This window comes from Hyperoodon ampullatus, assembly GCF_949752795.1.
Source record: "Hyperoodon ampullatus genome assembly, chromosome: 5".
In the NCBI taxonomy this organism is placed as follows: Eukaryota; Metazoa; Chordata; class Mammalia; order Artiodactyla; family Ziphiidae; genus Hyperoodon; species Hyperoodon ampullatus.
In genome coordinates, this window is record NC_136918.1 from 562,289 (window position 1) to 584,404 (window position 22,116).

The window sequence follows — 22,116 nt, forward strand, 5'->3', positions numbered from 1 at the left end:
CTAGTAACCAGATTTGGGAATGGAGAAATGCTGCCCCCTTGTGGCCGTTTCCCAAACAGCAGCTTTAAACCCAGTGCTAATGGTCACTAAATATTCACACTCATTTCAGGCATGTAAATGACACCTGCACTCCAAAAACATCCTGGGGTCGAAAATCGATGAAAAACTTTAAAAGGGCAACGTTCCAAGAAGACAATTTCAAGAGGTTTATTGTACTCACTGGTTTTTTTCCTGTTTTTTGTTTAAGAGAACTAAAAACGGTGTGGCAAAATGCTGAACATTAGGAATTATTAAAGACATGCAAATCCAAATTACAAAAACCTATCAGCTCACACCAGTCAGAATGGCCACCAGCAAAAATTCTGCAAACAATAAATGCTGAAGGAGTTGTGCAGAAATGCGTATGCTCGGTTCAAAGAGGGACATGGTAAGAGCCAGTAATGAAAACACAAAGGTTATTCTTTGAAAAGGTAAATATTGAGCTACCATTCAATCAAGCCTACCCACTGCCGGGCCTATCGCCTGAGAGGATGAGAATCCAAAAGTCACAGGCTGGCAATCCTGCACTCCAGCAATATTTACCATAGGCAACACTTGGAAGCATCGAAAGTGTCCATCCACAGAGGAATGCACAAAGAAGAAGTGGTCCATATACACAACGGAATACGACTCCAATAAAAAATATACATTCAATTTAAAAAAACAAACATAAGTAAGGAGACATCAGCATTTGGGGGTTTATCCAGGCACATTCCTCTCTAATTTATAACCGAGGAAAACCACTGGCAGGAAGGTCTGTTTCCCTAGTTACCAGAGTGGGAATAGCAGAAATGCTGCCGCCCTCTGCCCGTTACCTGCAACAGAAGCTTTAAAACCTGTGCTAAGTGTCACTTCATATGCACAAGTACTGCTGGGCTGTAAATGAAACCTGCCCTCAAAATGTCTTGAGGGAGGTAATGGCCAAAATATCTCAAAATGTGGCACGTACTTCAAGAAAACAATATGAAGACGTAAGCTGTACTCAAAGTTTTAAGAAAAAAAGGAAATGCCGGAAAGGTCAATTTCAAGCGATTATGAGATGCATGCAAATCCAACCGCAAACAGGTACCAGCTCACACCAGTGAGAATAAACTTCAGCAAAAATCTACAAGCAATAAATGCTGAAGGGTTTGTGGAGAAGTGCATACCCTCAACGTTAAGTGGGACGTGACCTGGTAAGAGCCACTAATGAGAGCAGAATGGAGGTGCCTTTACATGGTAAACATTTTGCTACCATATGATCCAGCAGGCCCACTCCTGGGCCTATAAACTAAGAAGACAGAATTGGAAAGACACAGGCAGGCAAATCTGCACCGCAGCCGTATTACAATAGCCAAGACATGGAAGCAACCAATAAGTCCATCAACAGATGAGTGGACAAAGAAGAACTGGTACATGTACAGATGGAATATCAGACAAGGAAAAAAATGACACAATGCCATTTGGAGCACCGTAGATGAGTCTAGAGGTGATCACGCAACTTGTAGTAAGCCAGAAGGCGAAAGACACATATCCTATGATATCACTGATAGGTGTGACCTAAAAATTGATACCAGTGAAGATATTTCCACAGAGAAAGGCAATCACAGATTCATTAAACAACCTTATGTTTCAGCAATGGAAAGGTGTGAGGATTGGATACATGAGGTTGCTGGGGTTAACAGAGATATACAAACACAGGTGAAGTATATAATCACCAAAGACCTACGGAATACCAAGAGAAGACAACTCAACATTCTGTCGTAACCTACATGGGAAAAGGATCTGAAGAAGAACTGATATATGTATATGTGTAAAAGAACGACATCTTGCACACCTAGAACAAGCAAAACATTTTAATCAAACTTGCTGTGATAAGAAATTAAAATTAAATTAAAGAAACGAATAAGAAGTAGTGAGACATAAACTTAAGGGGCTCTTTCCTGGCACATTCCATTCAAATTTACAACCTAGAACAGGACATACATTGAGGCTCTGTTACCCTAGTAACCAGATTTGGTAAAGGAGAACTGCTCCCGCCTTGTGGCCGTTTCACACAACAGCAGCTCTAAACCCAGGGCTAACGGTTACTTGATATTCAAAATAATTGCAGGCCTGTAAATGACACGTGCCCTCAAAACAAATCCTTCGGTGATAAATCGAGCAAAAATCTCAAAAGACGTGTATATCTCAAAACGACAATTTCAAGAGGCATATTATATGCGCATTTTCCCTTCTGTTTCATTTATGTCTTTTTTCTTGTTAAAAAATGGCATGGAAATAGGCTCAACATCAGTAATTAATAAACCATGAAAATCCAGTGTACAAAGAGGTTCACTTCACAGCCGTCAGAATCATCATCACCAAAAAAGTCTACAAAGAATAAATGCTGAAGGGGTCATAGAGAGCTGCGTACCTGCTAGCTGCTGGTGGGATGTAACCTGGTAAGAGCCAATAGTGAGAACAGAATGGAGGTGCGTTTAAAGGTAAAAATTGAGCCACCATGTTATCTGGTAGGCCCTTTCATACGCCTATCACCTGAGTAGACCAGAATCAAAAAGACACAGGCTGGCAATCCTGCACTGCAGCATCATTTAACATAGCCAAGACGTGGAAGAAACTAAAATGTCCAGCAACAGAAAAATGAACAAAGAAAAAGTGTCCATGTACACAATGCAATATTAGCCATGGAAAACAATGAAACAGTGCCGTTTGCACCACCATAGAAAGACCTACAGTTAAACCCCCAATTTTAAGTAAGGAAGAAACCGAAAAACAGATAATCTATCATATCAATTATAGGTGTTACCTAAAAATTGATACCCATGAAATTATTTCCAAGAGGAGGACACGCATGGATTAGGAAAACAAAACTATGTTTAACCAAATGCAAAAGTGTAAGGAATGGATGAATTAGCAGATGGGGGTTTACAGACATGTACTGACACATATGAAATATATGTCACAAAATAACTATGGAATACCAAGAGAGGTGTACTCAACACTCTCTAATAACCTACACGGGAAAGGATCCACAGATGAATAGTTAGATACATAGGTATAATGAATCAGATTTTGTACACCTAAAAGAAAAAACATTTTTATCAACTTTGCTCTGATAATCAGTCAAAATTAAATTTAAATAACAAACAAGAAGTAAGGAGATATAAGCTCTTGGGGGTTTGCCCTGGCACATTCCACTCTAACTTGCAGCCTACTAACAGGATTTCCAGAAAAGCTCTGTTGCCCCCAAAACCTCGAGTTGGAAATGCAGAAGTGCTGCCGCCTTGTGGCTGTTTTCCACAAGAGTGGACTTAAACCCACAGCTAACAGTCACTTAACATTCACAAGGACACAGGGCTGTAAGGACACCTGCCGTCCAAAAATTGTGGTGAGGTAGGGAATGGACAAAAAAATTCAAAACTGGTAAAATTTTCAAGGAGATAGTACGAAGAGGTAAGTTTTACTCACTCTTTTTAGAAAACAAGGAAAATGGATAAAAGCTCAACATCAGGAATTATGAGACTCATGCAACTCGAACCTACAGAAAGGTTTCAACTCACGCTAGTCAACTACCATCAGCAAAAGGTCTACAAACAATAAATGCTGAAGGGGTTTTAGAGAACTGTGTACCCTCTAGCTGCTGGTGAGATGTAAAGTGGTAACAGCCAATAATGAGAACAAAAAGGAGCTGCATTTCAAAGTAAAAATTGAGCCACCGTTCCATCCAGCAGGCCCACCGCTGAGCCTCTCACCTCAGAAGACCAGAGTCACGAAGGCACAGGCTGCAACAGCTGCACTGCAGGAATTTTCCCAATAGCCAAGACACGGAAGCAGGCAAAATGTCCATCAACAGATGAATGGATAAAAAACAAGTGGTCCATGTACACAATGAACATTAGCCATGGACAAAAATGAAACACTGCTCTTTGAGGCACCATAGAGGAGCCTAGAGATAATCACAGAACATGAAGTAAGTCGGAAAGCAAAAGACACAAACTATGATATCACTTATAGGCGTTATCTAACAACTGACGCAAGTGAACATACTTCCACAGAGAAAGACACTCACAGACTTAGGAAACATACTATGCTTATCTAAAAGGAAAGGTGCGGGTAATAGGTAAATTAAGATTAAGGTTGCCATTCGTGTACAAATACCTATTAAATACATATATCAAAAAGACAGACCATATAGCAAGGGAGGTCTACCGAACACGCTGCAGTAATTTACATGAGAAGAGGATCTGTACATTAACATATATATATATGTATATATATATATATATATATGAAAAAATCAATCAGATTGTGTATACCTAGGACAACCAATATTCTAATGATTACCCCGATTAAAAAAACTAAAACAAAGAACAAGAAATAAAGTGACATAAACTTATGGGGTTTTTTTACTGGCACATTCCCTTCTAATTTACACCCTGGCAACAGGACTTCCAAAAAGGCTCTGCTGACCTAGTAACCAGATTTGGGAATGGAGAAATGCTGCCCCCTTGTGGCCGTTTCCCAAACAGCAGCTTTAAACCCAGTGCTAATGGTCACTAAATATTCACACTCATTTCAGGCATGTAAATGACACCTGCACTCCAAAAACATCCTGGGGTCGAAAATCGATGAAAAACTTTAAAAGGGCAACGTTCCAAGAAGACAATTTCAAGAGGTTTATTGTACTCACTGGTTTTTTTCCTGTTTTTTGTTTAAGAGAACTAAAAACGGTGTGGCAAAATGCTGAACATTAGGAATTATTAAAGACATGCAAATCCAAATTACAAAAACCTATCAGCTCACACCAGTCAGAATGGCCACCAGCAAAAATTCTGCAAACAATAAATGCTGAAGGAGTTGTGCAGAAATGCGTATGCTCGGTTCAAAGAGGGACATGGTAAGAGCCAGTAATGAAAACACAAAGGTTATTCTTTGAAAAGGTAAATATTGAGCTACCATTCAATCAAGCCTACCCACTGCCGGGCCTATCGCCTGAGAGGATGAGAATCCAAAAGTCACAGGCTGGCAATCCTGCACTCCAGCAATATTTACCATAGGCAACACTTGGAAGCATCGAAAGTGTCCATCCACAGAGGAATGCACAAAGAAGAAGTGGTCCATATACACAACGGAATACGACTCCAATAAAAAATATACATTCAATTTAAAAAAACAAACATAAGTAAGGAGACATCAGCATTTGGGGGTTTATCCAGGCACATTCCTCTCTAATTTATAACCGAGGAAAACCACTGGCAGGAAGGTCTGTTTCCCTAGTTACCAGAGTGGGAATAGCAGAAATGCTGCCGCCCTCTGCCCGTTACCTGCAACAGAAGCTTTAAAACCTGTGCTAAGTGTCACTTCATATGCACAAGTACTGCTGGGCTGTAAATGAAACCTGCCCTCAAAATGTCTTGAGGGAGGTAATGGCCAAAATATCTCAAAATGTGGCACGTACTTCAAGAAAACAATATGAAGACGTAAGCTGTACTCAAAGTTTTAAGAAAAAAAGGAAATGCCGGAAAGGTCAATTTCAAGCGATTATGAGATGCATGCAAATCCAACCGCAAACAGGTACCAGCTCACACCAGTGAGAATAAACTTCAGCAAAAATCTACAAGCAATAAATGCTGAAGGGTTTGTGGAGAAGTGCATACCCTCAACGTTAAGTGGGACGTGACCTGGTAAGAGCCACTAATGAGAGCAGAATGGAGGTGCCTTTACATGGTAAACATTTTGCTACCATATGATCCAGCAGGCCCACTCCTGGGCCTATAAACTAAGAAGACAGAATTGGAAAGACACAGGCAGGCAAATCTGCACCGCAGCCGTATTACAATAGCCAAGACATGGAAGCAACCAATAAGTCCATCAACAGATGAGTGGACAAAGAAGAACTGGTACATGTACAGATGGAATATCAGACAAGGAAAAAAATGACACAATGCCATTTGGAGCACCGTAGATGAGTCTAGAGGTGATCACGCAACTTGTAGTAAGCCAGAAGGCGAAAGACACATATCCTATGATATCACTGATAGGTGTGACCTAAAAATTGATACCAGTGAAGATATTTCCACAGAGAAAGGCAATCACAGATTCATTAAACAACCTTATGTTTCAGCAATGGAAAGGTGTGAGGATTGGATACATGAGGTTGCTGGGGTTAACAGAGATATACAAACACAGGTGAAGTATATAATCACCAAAGACCTACGGAATACCAAGAGAAGACAACTCAACATTCTGTCGTAACCTACATGGGAAAAGGATCTGAAGAAGAACTGATATATGTATATGTGTAAAAGAACGACATCTTGCACACCTAGAACAAGCAAAACATTTTAATCAAACTTGCTGTGATAAGAAATTAAAATTAAATTAAAGAAACGAATAAGAAGTAGTGAGACATAAACTTAAGGGGCTCTTTCCTGGCACATTCCATTCAAATTTACAACCTAGAACAGGACATACATTGAGGCTCTGTTACCCTAGTAACCAGATTTGGTAAAGGAGAACTGCTCCCGCCTTGTGGCCGTTTCACACAACAGCAGCTCTAAACCCAGGGCTAACGGTTACTTGATATTCAAAATAATTGCAGGCCTGTAAATGACACGTGCCCTCAAAACAAATCCTTCGGTGATAAATCGAGCAAAAATCTCAAAAGACGTGTATATCTCAAAACGACAATTTCAAGAGGCATATTATATGCGCATTTTCCCTTCTGTTTCATTTATGTCTTTTTTCTTGTTAAAAAATGGCATGGAAATAGGCTCAACATCAGTAATTAATAAACCATGAAAATCCAGTGTACAAAGAGGTTCACTTCACAGCCGTCAGAATCATCATCACCAAAAAAGTCTACAAAGAATAAATGCTGAAGGGGTCATAGAGAGCTGCGTACCTGCTAGCTGCTGGTGGGATGTAACCTGGTAAGAGCCAATAGTGAGAACAGAATGGAGGTGCGTTTAAAGGTAAAAATTGAGCCACCATGTTATCTGGTAGGCCCTTTCATACGCCTATCACCTGAGTAGACCAGAATCAAAAAGACACAGGCTGGCAATCCTGCACTGCAGCATCATTTAACATAGCCAAGACGTGGAAGAAACTAAAATGTCCAGCAACAGAAAAATGAACAAAGAAAAAGTGTCCATGTACACAATGCAATATTAGCCATGGAAAACAATGAAACAGTGCCGTTTGCACCACCATAGAAAGACCTACAGTTAAACCCCCAATTTTAAGTAAGGAAGAAACCGAAAAACAGATAATCTATCATATCAATTATAGGTGTTACCTAAAAATTGATACCCATGAAATTATTTCCAAGAGGAGGACACGCATGGATTAGGAAAACAAAACTATGTTTAACCAAATGCAAAAGTGTAAGGAATGGATGAATTAGCAGATGGGGGTTTACAGACATGTACTGACACATATGAAATATATGTCACAAAATAACTATGGAATACCAAGAGAGGTGTACTCAACACTCTCTAATAACCTACACGGGAAAGGATCCACAGATGAATAGTTAGATACATAGGTATAATGAATCAGATTTTGTACACCTAAAAGAAAAAACATTTTTATCAACTTTGCTCTGATAATCAGTCAAAATTAAATTTAAATAACAAACAAGAAGTAAGGAGATATAAGCTCTTGGGGGTTTGCCCTGGCACATTCCACTCTAACTTGCAGCCTACTAACAGGATTTCCAGAAAAGCTCTGTTGCCCCCAAAACCTCGAGTTGGAAATGCAGAAGTGCTGCCGCCTTGTGGCTGTTTTCCGCAAGAGTGGACTTAAACCCACAGCTAACAGTCACTTAACATTCACAAGGACACAGGGCTGTAAGGACACCTGCCGTCCAAAAATTGTGGTGAGGTAGGGAATGGACAAAAAAATTCAAAACTGGTAAAATTTTCAAGGAGATAGTACGAAGAGGTAAGTTTTACTCACTCTTTTTAGAAAACAAGGAAAATGGATAAAAGCTCAACATCAGGAATTATGAGACTCATGCAACTCGAACCTACAGAAAGGTTTCAACTCACGCTAGTCAACTACCATCAGCAAAAGGTCTACAAACAATAAATGCTGAAGGGGTTTTAGAGAACTGTGTACCCTCTAGCTGCTGGTGAGATGTAAAGTGGTAACAGCCAATAATGAGAACAAAAAGGAGCTGCATTTCAAAGTAAAAATTGAGCCACCGTTCCATCCAGCAGGCCCACCGCTGAGCCTCTCACCTCAGAAGACCAGAGTCACGAAGGCACAGGCTGCAACAGCTGCACTGCAGGAATTTTCCCAATAGCCAAGACACGGAAGCAGGCAAAATGTCCATCAACAGATGAATGGATAAAAAACAAGTGGTCCATGTACACAATGAACATTAGCCATGGACAAAAATGAAACACTGCTCTTTGAGGCACCATAGAGGAGCCTAGAGATAATCACAGAACATGAAGTAAGTCGGAAAGCAAAAGACACAAACTATGATATCACTTATAGGCGTTATCTAACAACTGACGCAAGTGAACATACTTCCACAGAGAAAGACACTCACAGACTTAGGAAACATACTATGCTTATCTAAAAGGAAAGGTGCGGGTAATAGGTAAATTAAGATTAAGGTTGCCATTCGTGTACAAATACCTATTAAATACATATATCAAAAAGACAGACCATATAGCAAGGGAGGTCTACCGAACACGCTGCAGTAATTTACATGAGAAGAGGATCTGTACATTAACATATATATATATGTATATATATATATATATATGAAAAAATCAATCAGATTGTGTATACCTAGGACAACCAATATTCTAATGATTACCCCGATTAAAAAAACTAAAACAAAGAACAAGAAATAAAGTGACATAAACTTATGGGGTTTTTTTACTGGCACATTCCCTTCTAATTTACACCCTGGCAACAGGACTTCCAAAAAGGCTCTGCTGACCTAGTAACCAGATTTGGGAATGGAGAAATGCTGCCCCCTTGTGGCCGTTTCCCAAACAGCAGCTTTAAACCCAGTGCTAATGGTCACTAAATATTCACACTCATTTCAGGCATGTAAATGACACCTGCACTCCAAAAACATCCTGGGGTCGAAAATCGATGAAAAACTTTAAAAGGGCAACGTTCCAAGAAGACAATTTCAAGAGGTTTATTGTACTCACTGGTTTTTTTCCTGTTTTTTGTTTAAGAGAACTAAAAACGGTGTGGCAAAATGCTGAACATTAGGAATTATTAAAGACATGCAAATCCAAATTACAAAAACCTATCAGCTCACACCAGTCAGAATGGCCACCAGCAAAAATTCTGCAAACAATAAATGCTGAAGGAGTTGTGCAGAAATGCGTATGCTCGGTTCAAAGAGGGACATGGTAAGAGCCAGTAATGAAAACACAAAGGTTATTCTTTGAAAAGGTAAATATTGAGCTACCATTCAATCAAGCCTACCCACTGCCGGGCCTATCGCCTGAGAGGATGAGAATCCAAAAGTCACAGGCTGGCAATCCTGCACTCCAGCAATATTTACCATAGGCAACACTTGGAAGCATCGAAAGTGTCCATCCACAGAGGAATGCACAAAGAAGAAGTGGTCCATATACACAACGGAATACGACTCCAATAAAAAATATACATTCAATTTAAAAAAACAAACATAAGTAAGGAGACATCAGCATTTGGGGGTTTATCCAGGCACATTCCTCTCTAATTTATAACCGAGGAAAACCACTGGCAGGAAGGTCTGTTTCCCTAGTTACCAGAGTGGGAATAGCAGAAATGCTGCCGCCCTCTGCCCGTTACCTGCAACAGAAGCTTTAAAACCTGTGCTAAGTGTCACTTCATATGCACAAGTACTGCTGGGCTGTAAATGAAACCTGCCCTCAAAATGTCTTGAGGGAGGTAATGGCCAAAATATCTCAAAATGTGGCACGTACTTCAAGAAAACAATATGAAGACGTAAGCTGTACTCAAAGTTTTAAGAAAAAAAGGAAATGCCGGAAAGGTCAATTTCAAGCGATTATGAGATGCATGCAAATCCAACCGCAAACAGGTACCAGCTCACACCAGTGAGAATAAACTTCAGCAAAAATCTACAAGCAATAAATGCTGAAGGGTTTGTGGAGAAGTGCATACCCTCAACGTTAAGTGGGACGTGACCTGGTAAGAGCCACTAATGAGAGCAGAATGGAGGTGCCTTTACATGGTAAACATTTTGCTACCATATGATCCAGCAGGCCCACTCCTGGGCCTATAAACTAAGAAGACAGAATTGGAAAGACACAGGCAGGCAAATCTGCACCGCAGCCGTATTACAATAGCCAAGACATGGAAGCAACCAATAAGTCCATCAACAGATGAGTGGACAAAGAAGAACTGGTACATGTACAGATGGAATATCAGACAAGGAAAAAAATGACACAATGCCATTTGGAGCACCGTAGATGAGTCTAGAGGTGATCACGCAACTTGTAGTAAGCCAGAAGGCGAAAGACACATATCCTATGATATCACTGATAGGTGTGACCTAAAAATTGATACCAGTGAAGATATTTCCACAGAGAAAGGCAATCACAGATTCATTAAACAACCTTATGTTTCAGCAATGGAAAGGTGTGAGGATTGGATACATGAGGTTGCTGGGGTTAACAGAGATATACAAACACAGGTGAAGTATATAATCACCAAAGACCTACGGAATACCAAGAGAAGACAACTCAACATTCTGTCGTAACCTACATGGGAAAAGGATCTGAAGAAGAACTGATATATGTATATGTGTAAAAGAACGACATCTTGCACACCTAGAACAAGCAAAACATTTTAATCAAACTTGCTGTGATAAGAAATTAAAATTAAATTAAAGAAACGAATAAGAAGTAGTGAGACATAAACTTAAGGGGCTCTTTCCTGGCACATTCCATTCAAATTTACAACCTAGAACAGGACATACATTGAGGCTCTGTTACCCTAGTAACCAGATTTGGTAAAGGAGAACTGCTCCCGCCTTGTGGCCGTTTCACACAACAGCAGCTCTAAACCCAGGGCTAACGGTTACTTGATATTCAAAATAATTGCAGGCCTGTAAATGACACGTGCCCTCAAAACAAATCCTTCGGTGATAAATCGAGCAAAAATCTCAAAAGACGTGTATATCTCAAAACGACAATTTCAAGAGGCATATTATATGCGCATTTTCCCTTCTGTTTCATTTATGTCTTTTTTCTTGTTAAAAAATGGCATGGAAATAGGCTCAACATCAGTAATTAATAAACCATGAAAATCCAGTGTACAAAGAGGTTCACTTCACAGCCGTCAGAATCATCATCACCAAAAAAGTCTACAAAGAATAAATGCTGAAGGGGTCATAGAGAGCTGCGTACCTGCTAGCTGCTGGTGGGATGTAACCTGGTAAGAGCCAATAGTGAGAACAGAATGGAGGTGCGTTTAAAGGTAAAAATTGAGCCACCATGTTATCTGGTAGGCCCTTTCATACGCCTATCACCTGAGTAGACCAGAATCAAAAAGACACAGGCTGGCAATCCTGCACTGCAGCATCATTTAACATAGCCAAGACGTGGAAGAAACTAAAATGTCCAGCAACAGAAAAATGAACAAAGAAAAAGTGTCCATGTACACAATGCAATATTAGCCATGGAAAACAATGAAACAGTGCCGTTTGCACCACCATAGAAAGACCTACAGTTAAACCCCCAATTTTAAGTAAGGAAGAAACCGAAAAACAGATAATCTATCATATCAATTATAGGTGTTACCTAAAAATTGATACCCATGAAATTATTTCCAAGAGGAGGACACGCATGGATTAGGAAAACAAAACTATGTTTAACCAAATGCAAAAGTGTAAGGAATGGATGAATTAGCAGATGGGGGTTTACAGACATGTACTGACACATATGAAATATATGTCACAAAATAACTATGGAATACCAAGAGAGGTGTACTCAACACTCTCTAATAACCTACACGGGAAAGGATCCACAGATGAATAGTTAGATACATAGGTATAATGAATCAGATTTTGTACACCTAAAAGAAAAAACATTTTTATCAACTTTGCTCTGATAATCAGTCAAAATTAAATTTAAATAACAAACAAGAAGTAAGGAGATATAAGCTCTTGGGGGTTTGCCCTGGCACATTCCACTCTAACTTGCAGCCTACTAACAGGATTTCCAGAAAAGCTCTGTTGCCCCCAAAACCTCGAGTTGGAAATGCAGAAGTGCTGCCGCCTTGTGGCTGTTTTCCGCAAGAGTGGACTTAAACCCACAGCTAACAGTCACTTAACATTCACAAGGACACAGGGCTGTAAGGACACCTGCCGTCCAAAAATTGTGGTGAGGTAGGGAATGGACAAAAAAATTCAAAACTGGTAAAATTTTCAAGGAGATAGTACGAAGAGGTAAGTTTTACTCACTCTTTTTAGAAAACAAGGAAAATGGATAAAAGCTCAACATCAGGAATTATGAGACTCATGCAACTCGAACCTACAGAAAGGTTTCAACTCACGCTAGTCAACTACCATCAGCAAAAGGTCTACAAACAATAAATGCTGAAGGGGTTTTAGAGAACTGTGTACCCTCTAGCTGCTGGTGAGATGTAAAGTGGTAACAGCCAATAATGAGAACAAAAAGGAGCTGCATTTCAAAGTAAAAATTGAGCCACCGTTCCATCCAGCAGGCCCACCGCTGAGCCTCTCACCTCAGAAGACCAGAGTCACGAAGGCACAGGCTGCAACAGCTGCACTGCAGGAATTTTCCCAATAGCCAAGACACGGAAGCAGGCAAAATGTCCATCAACAGATGAATGGATAAAAAACAAGTGGTCCATGTACACAATGAACATTAGCCATGGACAAAAATGAAACACTGCTCTTTGAGGCACCATAGAGGAGCCTAGAGATAATCACAGAACATGAAGTAAGTCGGAAAGCAAAAGACACAAACTATGATATCACTTATAGGCGTTATCTAACAACTGACGCAAGTGAACATACTTCCACAGAGAAAGACACTCACAGACTTAGGAAACATACTATGCTTATCTAAAAGGAAAGGTGCGGGTAATAGGTAAATTAAGATTAAGGTTGCCATTCGTGTACAAATACCTATTAAATACATATATCAAAAAGACAGACCATATAGCAAGGGAGGTCTACCGAACACGCTGCAGTAATTTACATGAGAAGAGGATCTGTACATTAACATATATATATATGTATATATATATATATATATGAAAAAATCAATCAGATTGTGTATACCTAGGACAACCAATATTCTAATGATTACCCCGATTAAAAAAACTAAAACAAAGAACAAGAAATAAAGTGACATAAACTTATGGGGTTTTTTTACTGGCACATTCCCTTCTAATTTACACCCTGGCAACAGGACTTCCAAAAAGGCTCTGCTGACCTAGTAACCAGATTTGGGAATGGAGAAATGCTGCCCCCTTGTGGCCGTTTCCCAAACAGCAGCTTTAAACCCAGTGCTAATGGTCACTAAATATTCACACTCATTTCAGGCATGTAAATGACACCTGCACTCCAAAAACATCCTGGGGTCGAAAATCGATGAAAAACTTTAAAAGGGCAACGTTCCAAGAAGACAATTTCAAGAGGTTTATTGTACTCACTGGTTTTTTTCCTGTTTTTTGTTTAAGAGAACTAAAAACGGTGTGGCAAAATGCTGAACATTAGGAATTATTAAAGACATGCAAATCCAAATTACAAAAACCTATCAGCTCACACCAGTCAGAATGGCCACCAGCAAAAATTCTGCAAACAATAAATGCTGAAGGAGTTGTGCAGAAATGCGTATGCTCGGTTCAAAGAGGGACATGGTAAGAGCCAGTAATGAAAACACAAAGGTTATTCTTTGAAAAGGTAAATATTGAGCTACCATTCAATCAAGCCTACCCACTGCCGGGCCTATCGCCTGAGAGGATGAGAATCCAAAAGTCACAGGCTGGCAATCCTGCACTCCAGCAATATTTACCATAGGCAACACTTGGAAGCATCGAAAGTGTCCATCCACAGAGGAATGCACAAAGAAGAAGTGGTCCATATACACAACGGAATACGACTCCAATAAAAAATATACATTCAATTTAAAAAAACAAACATAAGTAAGGAGACATCAGCATTTGGGGGTTTATCCAGGCACATTCCTCTCTAATTTATAACCGAGGAAAACCACTGGCAGGAAGGTCTGTTTCCCTAGTTACCAGAGTGGGAATAGCAGAAATGCTGCCGCCCTCTGCCCGTTACCTGCAACAGAAGCTTTAAAACCTGTGCTAAGTGTCACTTCATATGCACAAGTACTGCTGGGCTGTAAATGAAACCTGCCCTCAAAATGTCTTGAGGGAGGTAATGGCCAAAATATCTCAAAATGTGGCACGTACTTCAAGAAAACAATATGAAGACGTAAGCTGTACTCAAAGTTTTAAGAAAAAAAGGAAATGCCGGAAAGGTCAATTTCAAGCGATTATGAGATGCATGCAAATCCAACCGCAAACAGGTACCAGCTCACACCAGTGAGAATAAACTTCAGCAAAAATCTACAAGCAATAAATGCTGAAGGGTTTGTGGAGAAGTGCATACCCTCAACGTTAAGTGGGACGTGACCTGGTAAGAGCCACTAATGAGAGCAGAATGGAGGTGCCTTTACATGGTAAACATTTTGCTACCATATGATCCAGCAGGCCCACTCCTGGGCCTATAAACTAAGAAGACAGAATTGGAAAGACACAGGCAGGCAAATCTGCACCGCAGCCGTATTACAATAGCCAAGACATGGAAGCAACCAATAAGTCCATCAACAGATGAGTGGACAAAGAAGAACTGGTACATGTACAGATGGAATATCAGACAAGGAAAAAAATGACACAATGCCATTTGGAGCACCGTAGATGAGTCTAGAGGTGATCACGCAACTTGTAGTAAGCCAGAAGGCGAAAGACACATATCCTATGATATCACTGATAGGTGTGACCTAAAAATTGATACCAGTGAAGATATTTCCACAGAGAAAGGCAATCACAGATTCATTAAACAACCTTATGTTTCAGCAATGGAAAGGTGTGAGGATTGGATACATGAGGTTGCTGGGGTTAACAGAGATATACAAACACAGGTGAAGTATATAATCACCAAAGACCTACGGAATACCAAGAGAAGACAACTCAACATTCTGTCGTAACCTACATGGGAAAAGGATCTGAAGAAGAACTGATATATGTATATGTGTAAAAGAACGACATCTTGCACACCTAGAACAAGCAAAACATTTTAATCAAACTTGCTGTGATAAGAAATTAAAATTAAATTAAAGAAACGAATAAGAAGTAGTGAGACATAAACTTAAGGGGCTCTTTCCTGGCACATTCCATTCAAATTTACAACCTAGAACAGGACATACATTGAGGCTCTGTTACCCTAGTAACCAGATTTGGTAAAGGAGAACTGCTCCCGCCTTGTGGCCGTTTCACACAACAGCAGCTCTAAACCCAGGGCTAACGGTTACTTGATATTCAAAATAATTGCAGGCCTGTAAATGACACGTGCCCTCAAAACAAATCCTTCGGTGATAAATCGAGCAAAAATCTCAAAAGACGTGTATATCTCAAAACGACAATTTCAAGAGGCATATTATATGCGCATTTTCCCTTCTGTTTCATTTATGTCTTTTTTCTTGTTAAAAAATGGCATGGAAATAGGCTCAACATCAGTAATTAATAAACCATGAAAATCCAGTGTACAAAGAGGTTCACTTCACAGCCGTCAGAATCATCATCACCAAAAAAGTCTACAAAGAATAAATGCTGAAGGGGTCATAGAGAGCTGCGTACCTGCTAGCTGCTGGTGGGATGTAACCTGGTAAGAGCCAATAGTGAGAACAGAATGGAGGTGCGTTTAAAGGTAAAAATTGAGCCACCATGTTATCTGGTAGGCCCTTTCATACGCCTATCACCTGAGTAGACCAGAATCAAAAAGACACAGGCTGGCAATCCTGCACTGCAGCATCATTTAACATAGCCAAGACGTGGAAGAAACTAAAATGTCCAGCAACAGAAAAATGAACAAAGAAAAAGTGTCCATGTACACAATGCAATATTAGCCATGGAAAACAATGAAACAGTGCCGTTTGCACCACCATAGAAAGACCTACAGTTAAACCCCCAATTTTAAGTAAGGAAGAAACCAAAAAACAGATAATCTATCATATCAATTATAGGTGTTACCTAAAAATTGATACCCATGAAATTATTTCCAAGAGGAGGACACGCATGGATTAGGAAAACAAAACTATGTTTAACCAAATGCAAAAGTGTAAGGAATGGATGAATTAGCAGATGGGGGTTTACAGACATGTACTGACACATATGAAATATATGTCACAAAATAACTATGGAATACCAAGAGAGGTGTACTCAACACTCTCTAATAACCTACACGGGAAAGGATCCACAGATGAATAGTTAGATACATAGGTATAATGAATCAGATTTTGTACACCTAAAAGAAAAAACATTTTTATCAACTTTGCTCTGATAATCAGTCAAAATTAAATTTAAATAACAAACAAGAAGTAAGGAGATATAAGCTCTTGGGGGTTTGCCCTGGCACATTCCACTCTAACTTGCAGCCTACTAACAGGATTTCCAGAAAAGCTCTGTTGCCCCCAAAACCTCGAGTTGGAAATGCAGAAGTGCTGCCGCCTTGTGGCTGTTTTCCGCAAGAGTGGACTTAAACCCACAGCTAACAGTCACTTAACATTCACAAGGACACAGGGCTGTAAGGACACCTGCCGTCCAAAAATTGTGGTGAGGTAGGGAATGGACAAAAAAATTCAAAACTGGTAAAATTTTCAAGGAGATAGTACGAAGAGGTAAGTTTTACTCACTCTTTTTAGAAAACAAGGAAAATGGATAAAAGCTCAACATCAGGAATTATGAGACTCATGCAACTCGAACCTACAGAAAGGTTTCAACTCACGCTAGTCAACTACCATCAGCAAAAGGTCTACAAACAATAAATGCTGAAGGGGTTTTAGAGAACTGTGTACCCTCTAGCTGCTGGTGAGATGTAAAGTGGTAACAGCCAATAATGAGAACAAAAAGGAGCTGCATTTCAAAGTAAAAATTGAGCCACCGTTCCATCCAGCAGGCCCACCGCTGAGCCTCTCACCTCAGAAGACCAGAGTCACGAAGGCACAGGCTGCAACAGCTGCACTGCAGGAATTTTCCCAATAGCCAAGACACGGAAGCAGGCAAAATGTCCATCAACAGATGAATGGATAAAAAACAAGTGGTCCATGTACACAATGAACATTAGCCATGGACAAAAATGAAACACTGCTCTTTGAGGCACCATAGAGGAGCCTAGAGATAATCACAGAACATGAAGTAAGTCGGAAAGCAAAAGACACAAACTATGATATCACTTATAGGCGTTATCTAACAACTGACGCAAGTGAACATACTTCCACAGAGAAAGACACTCACAGACTTAGGAAACATACTATGCTTATCTAAAAGGAAAGGTGCGGGTAATAGGTAAATTAAGATTAAGGTTGCCATTCGTGTACAAATACCTATTAAATACATATATCAAAAAGACAGACCATATAGCAAGGGAGGTCTACCGAACACGCTGCAGTAATTTACATGAGAAGAGGATCTGTACATTAACATATATATATATGTATATATATATATATATATATGAAAAAATCAATCAGATTGTGTATACCTAGGACAACCAATATTCTAATGATTACCCCGATTAAAAAAACTAAAACAAAGAACAAGAAATAAAGTGACATAAACTTATGGGGTTTTTTTACTGGCACATTCCCTTCTAATTTACACCCTGGCAACAGGACTTCCAAAAAGGCTCTGCTGACCTAGTAACCAGATTTGGGAATGGAGAAATGCTGCCCCCTTGTGGCCGTTTCCCAAACAGCAGCTTTAAACCCAGTGCTAATGGTCACTAAATATTCACACTCATTTCAGGCATGTAAATGACACCTGCACTCCAAAAACATCCTGGGGTCGAAAATCGATGAAAAACTTTAAAAGGGCAACGTTCCAAGAAGACAATTTCAAGAGGTTTATTGTACTCACTGGTTTTTTTCCTGTTTTTTGTTTAAGAGAACTAAAAACGGTGTGGCAAAATGCTGAACATTAGGAATTATTAAAGACATGCAAATCCAAATTACAAAAACCTATCAGCTCACACCAGTCAGAATGGCCACCAGCAAAAATTCTGCAAACAATAAATGCTGAAGGAGTTGTGCAGAAATGCGTATGCTCGGTTCAAAGAGGGACATGGTAAGAGCCAGTAATGAAAACACAAAGGTTATTCTTTGAAAAGGTAAATATTGAGCTACCATTCAATCAAGCCTACCCACTGCCGGGCCTATCGCCTGAGAGGATGAGAATCCAAAAGTCACAGGCTGGCAATCCTGCACTCCAGCAATATTTACCATAGGCAACACTTGGAAGCATCGAAAGTGTCCATCCACAGAGGAATGCACAAAGAAGAAGTGGTCCATATACACAACGGAATACGACTCCAATAAAAAATATACATTCAATTTAAAAAAACAAACATAAGTAAGGAGACATCAGCATTTGGGGGTTTATCCAGGCACATTCCTCTCTAATTTATAACCGAGGAAAACCACTGGCAGGAAGGTCTGTTTCCCTAGTTACCAGAGTGGGAATAGCAGAAATGCTGCCGCCCTCTGCCCGTTACCTGCAACAGAAGCTTTAAAACCTGTGCTAAGTGTCACTTCATATGCACAAGTACTGCTGGGCTGTAAATGAAACCTGCCCTCAAAATGTCTTGAGGGAGGTAATGGCCAAAATATCTCAAAATGTGGCACGTACTTCAAGAAAACAATATGAAGACGTAAGCTGTACTCAAAGTTTTAAGAAAAAAAGGAAATGCCGGAAAGGTCAATTTCAAGCGATTATGAGATGCATGCAAATCCAACCGCAAACAGGTACCAGCTCACACCAGTGAGAATAAACTTCAGCAAAAATCTACAAGCAATAAATGCTGAAGGGTTTGTGGAGAAGTGCATACCCTCAACGTTAAGTGGGACGTGACCTGGTAAGAGCCACTAATGAGAGCAGAATGGAGGTGCCTTTACATGGTAAACATTTTGCTACCATATGATCCAGCAGGCCCACTCCTGGGCCTATAAACTAAGAAGACAGAATTGGAAAGACACAGGCAGGCAAATCTGCACCGCAGCCGTATTACAATAGCCAAGACATGGAAGCAACCAATAAGTCCATCAACAGATGAGTGGACAAAGAAGAACTGGTACATGTACAGATGGAATATCAGACAAGGAAAAAAATGACACAATGCCATTTGGAGCACCGTAGATGAGTCTAGAGGTGATCACGCAACTTGTAGTAAGCCAGAAGGCGAAAGACACATATCCTATGATATCACTGATAGGTGTGACCTAAAAATTGATACCAGTGAAGATATTTCCACAGAGAAAGGCAATCACAGATTCATTAAACAACCTTATGTTTCAGCAATGGAAAGGTGTGAGGATTGGATACATGAGGTTGCTGGGGTTAACAGAGATATACAAACACAGGTGAAGTATATAATCACCAAAGACCTACGGAATACCAAGAGAAGACAACTCAACATTCTGTCGTAACCTACATGGGAAAAGGATCTGAAGAAGAACTGATATATGTATATGTGTAAAAGAACGACATCTTGCACACCTAGAACAAGCAAAACATTTTAATCAAACTTGCTGTGATAAGAAATTAAAATTAAATTAAAGAAACGAATAAGAAGTAGTGAGACATAAACTTAAGGGGCTCTTTCCTGGCACATTCCATTCAAATTTACAACCTAGAACAGGACATACATTGAGGCTCTGTTACCCTAGTAACCAGATTTGGTAAAGGAGAACTGCTCCCGCCTTGTGGCCGTTTCACACAACAGCAGCTCTAAACCCAGGGCTAACGGTTACTTGATATTCAAAATAATTGCAGGCCTGTAAATGACACGTGCCCTCAAAACAAATCCTTCGGTGATAAATCGAGCAAAAATCTCAAAAGACGTGTATATCTCAAAACGACAATTTCAAGAGGCATATTATATGCGCATTTTCCCTTCTGTTTCATTTATGTCTTTTTTCTTGTTAAAAAATGGCATGGAAATAGGCTCAACATCAGTAATTAATAAACCATGAAAATCCAGTGTACAAAGAGGTTCACTTCACAGCCGTCAGAATCATCATCACCAAAAAAGTCTACAAAGAATAAATGCTGAAGGGGTCATAGAGAGCTGCGTACCTGCTAGCTGCTGGTGGGATGTAACCTGGTAAGAGCCAATAGTGAGAACAGAATGGAGGTGCGTTTAAAGGTAAAAATTGAGCCACCGTGTTATCTGGTAGGCCCTTTCATACGCCTATCACCTGAGTAGACCAGAATCAAAAAGACACAGGCTGGCAATCCTGCACTGCAGCATCATTTAACATAGCCAAGACGTGGAAGAAACTAAAATGTCCAGCAACAGAAAAATGAACAAAGAAAAAGTGTCCATGTACACAATGCAATATTAGCCATGGAAAACAATGAAACAGTGCCGTTTGCACCACCATAGAAAGACCTACAGTTAAACCCCCAATTTTAAGTAAGGAAGAAACCGAAAAACAGATAATCTATCATATCAATTATAGGTGTTACCTAAAAATTGATACCCATGAAATTATTTCCAAGAGGAGGACACGCATGGATTAGGAAAACAAAACTATGTTTAACCAAATGCAAAAGTGTAAGGAATGGATGAATTAGCAGATGGGGGTTTACAGACATGTACTGACACATATGAAATATATGTCACAAAATAACTATGGAATACCAAGAGAGGTGTACTCAACACTCTCTAATAACCTACACGGGAAAGGATCCACAGATGAATAGTTAGATACATAGGTATAATGAATCAGATTTTGTACACCTAAAAGAAAAAACATTTTTATCAACTTTGCTCTGATAATCAGTCAAAATTAAATTTAAATAACAAACAAGAAGTAAGGAGATATAAGCTCTTGGGGGTTTGCCCTGGCACATTCCACTCTAACTTGCAGCCTACTAACAGGATTTCCAGAAAAGCTCTGTTGCCCCCAAAACCTCGAGTTGGAAATGCAGAAGTGCTGCCGCCTTGTGGCTGTTTTCCGCAAGAGTGGACTTAAACCCACAGCTAACAGTCACTTAACATTCACAAGGACACAGGGCTGTAAGGACACCTGCCGTCCAAAAATTGTGGTGAGGTAGGGAATGGACAAAAAAATTCAAAACTGGTAAAATTTTCAAGGAGATAGTACGAAGAGGTAAGTTTTACTCACTCTTTTTAGAAAACAAGGAAAATGGATAAAAGCTCAACATCAGGAATTATGAGACTCATGCAACTCGAACCTACAAAAAGGTTTCAACTCACGCTAGTCAACTACCATCAGCAAAAGTTCTACAAACAATAAATGCTGAAGGGGTTTTAGAGAACTGTGTACCCTCTAGCTGCTGGTGAGATGTAAAGTGGTAACAGCCAATAATGAGAACAAAAAGGAGCTGCATTTCAAAGTAAAAATTGAGCCACCGTTCCATCCAGCAGGCCCACCGCTGAGCCTCTCGCCTCAGAAGACCAGAGTCACGAAGGCACAGGCTGCAACAGCTGCACTGCAGGAATTTTCCCAATAGCCAAGACACGGAAGCAGGCAAAATGTCCATCAACAGATGAATGGATAAAAAACAAGTGGTCCATGTACACAATGAACATTAGCCATGGACAAAAATGAAACACTGCTCTTTGAGGCACCATAGAGGAGCCTAGAGATAATCACAGAACATGAAGTAAGTCGGAAAGCAAAAGACACAAACTATGATATCACTTATAGGCGTTATCTAACAACTGACACAAGTGAACATACTTCCACAGAGAAAGACACTCACAGACTTAGGAAACATACTATGCTTATCTAAAAGGAAAGGTGCGGGTAATAGGTAAATTAAGATTAA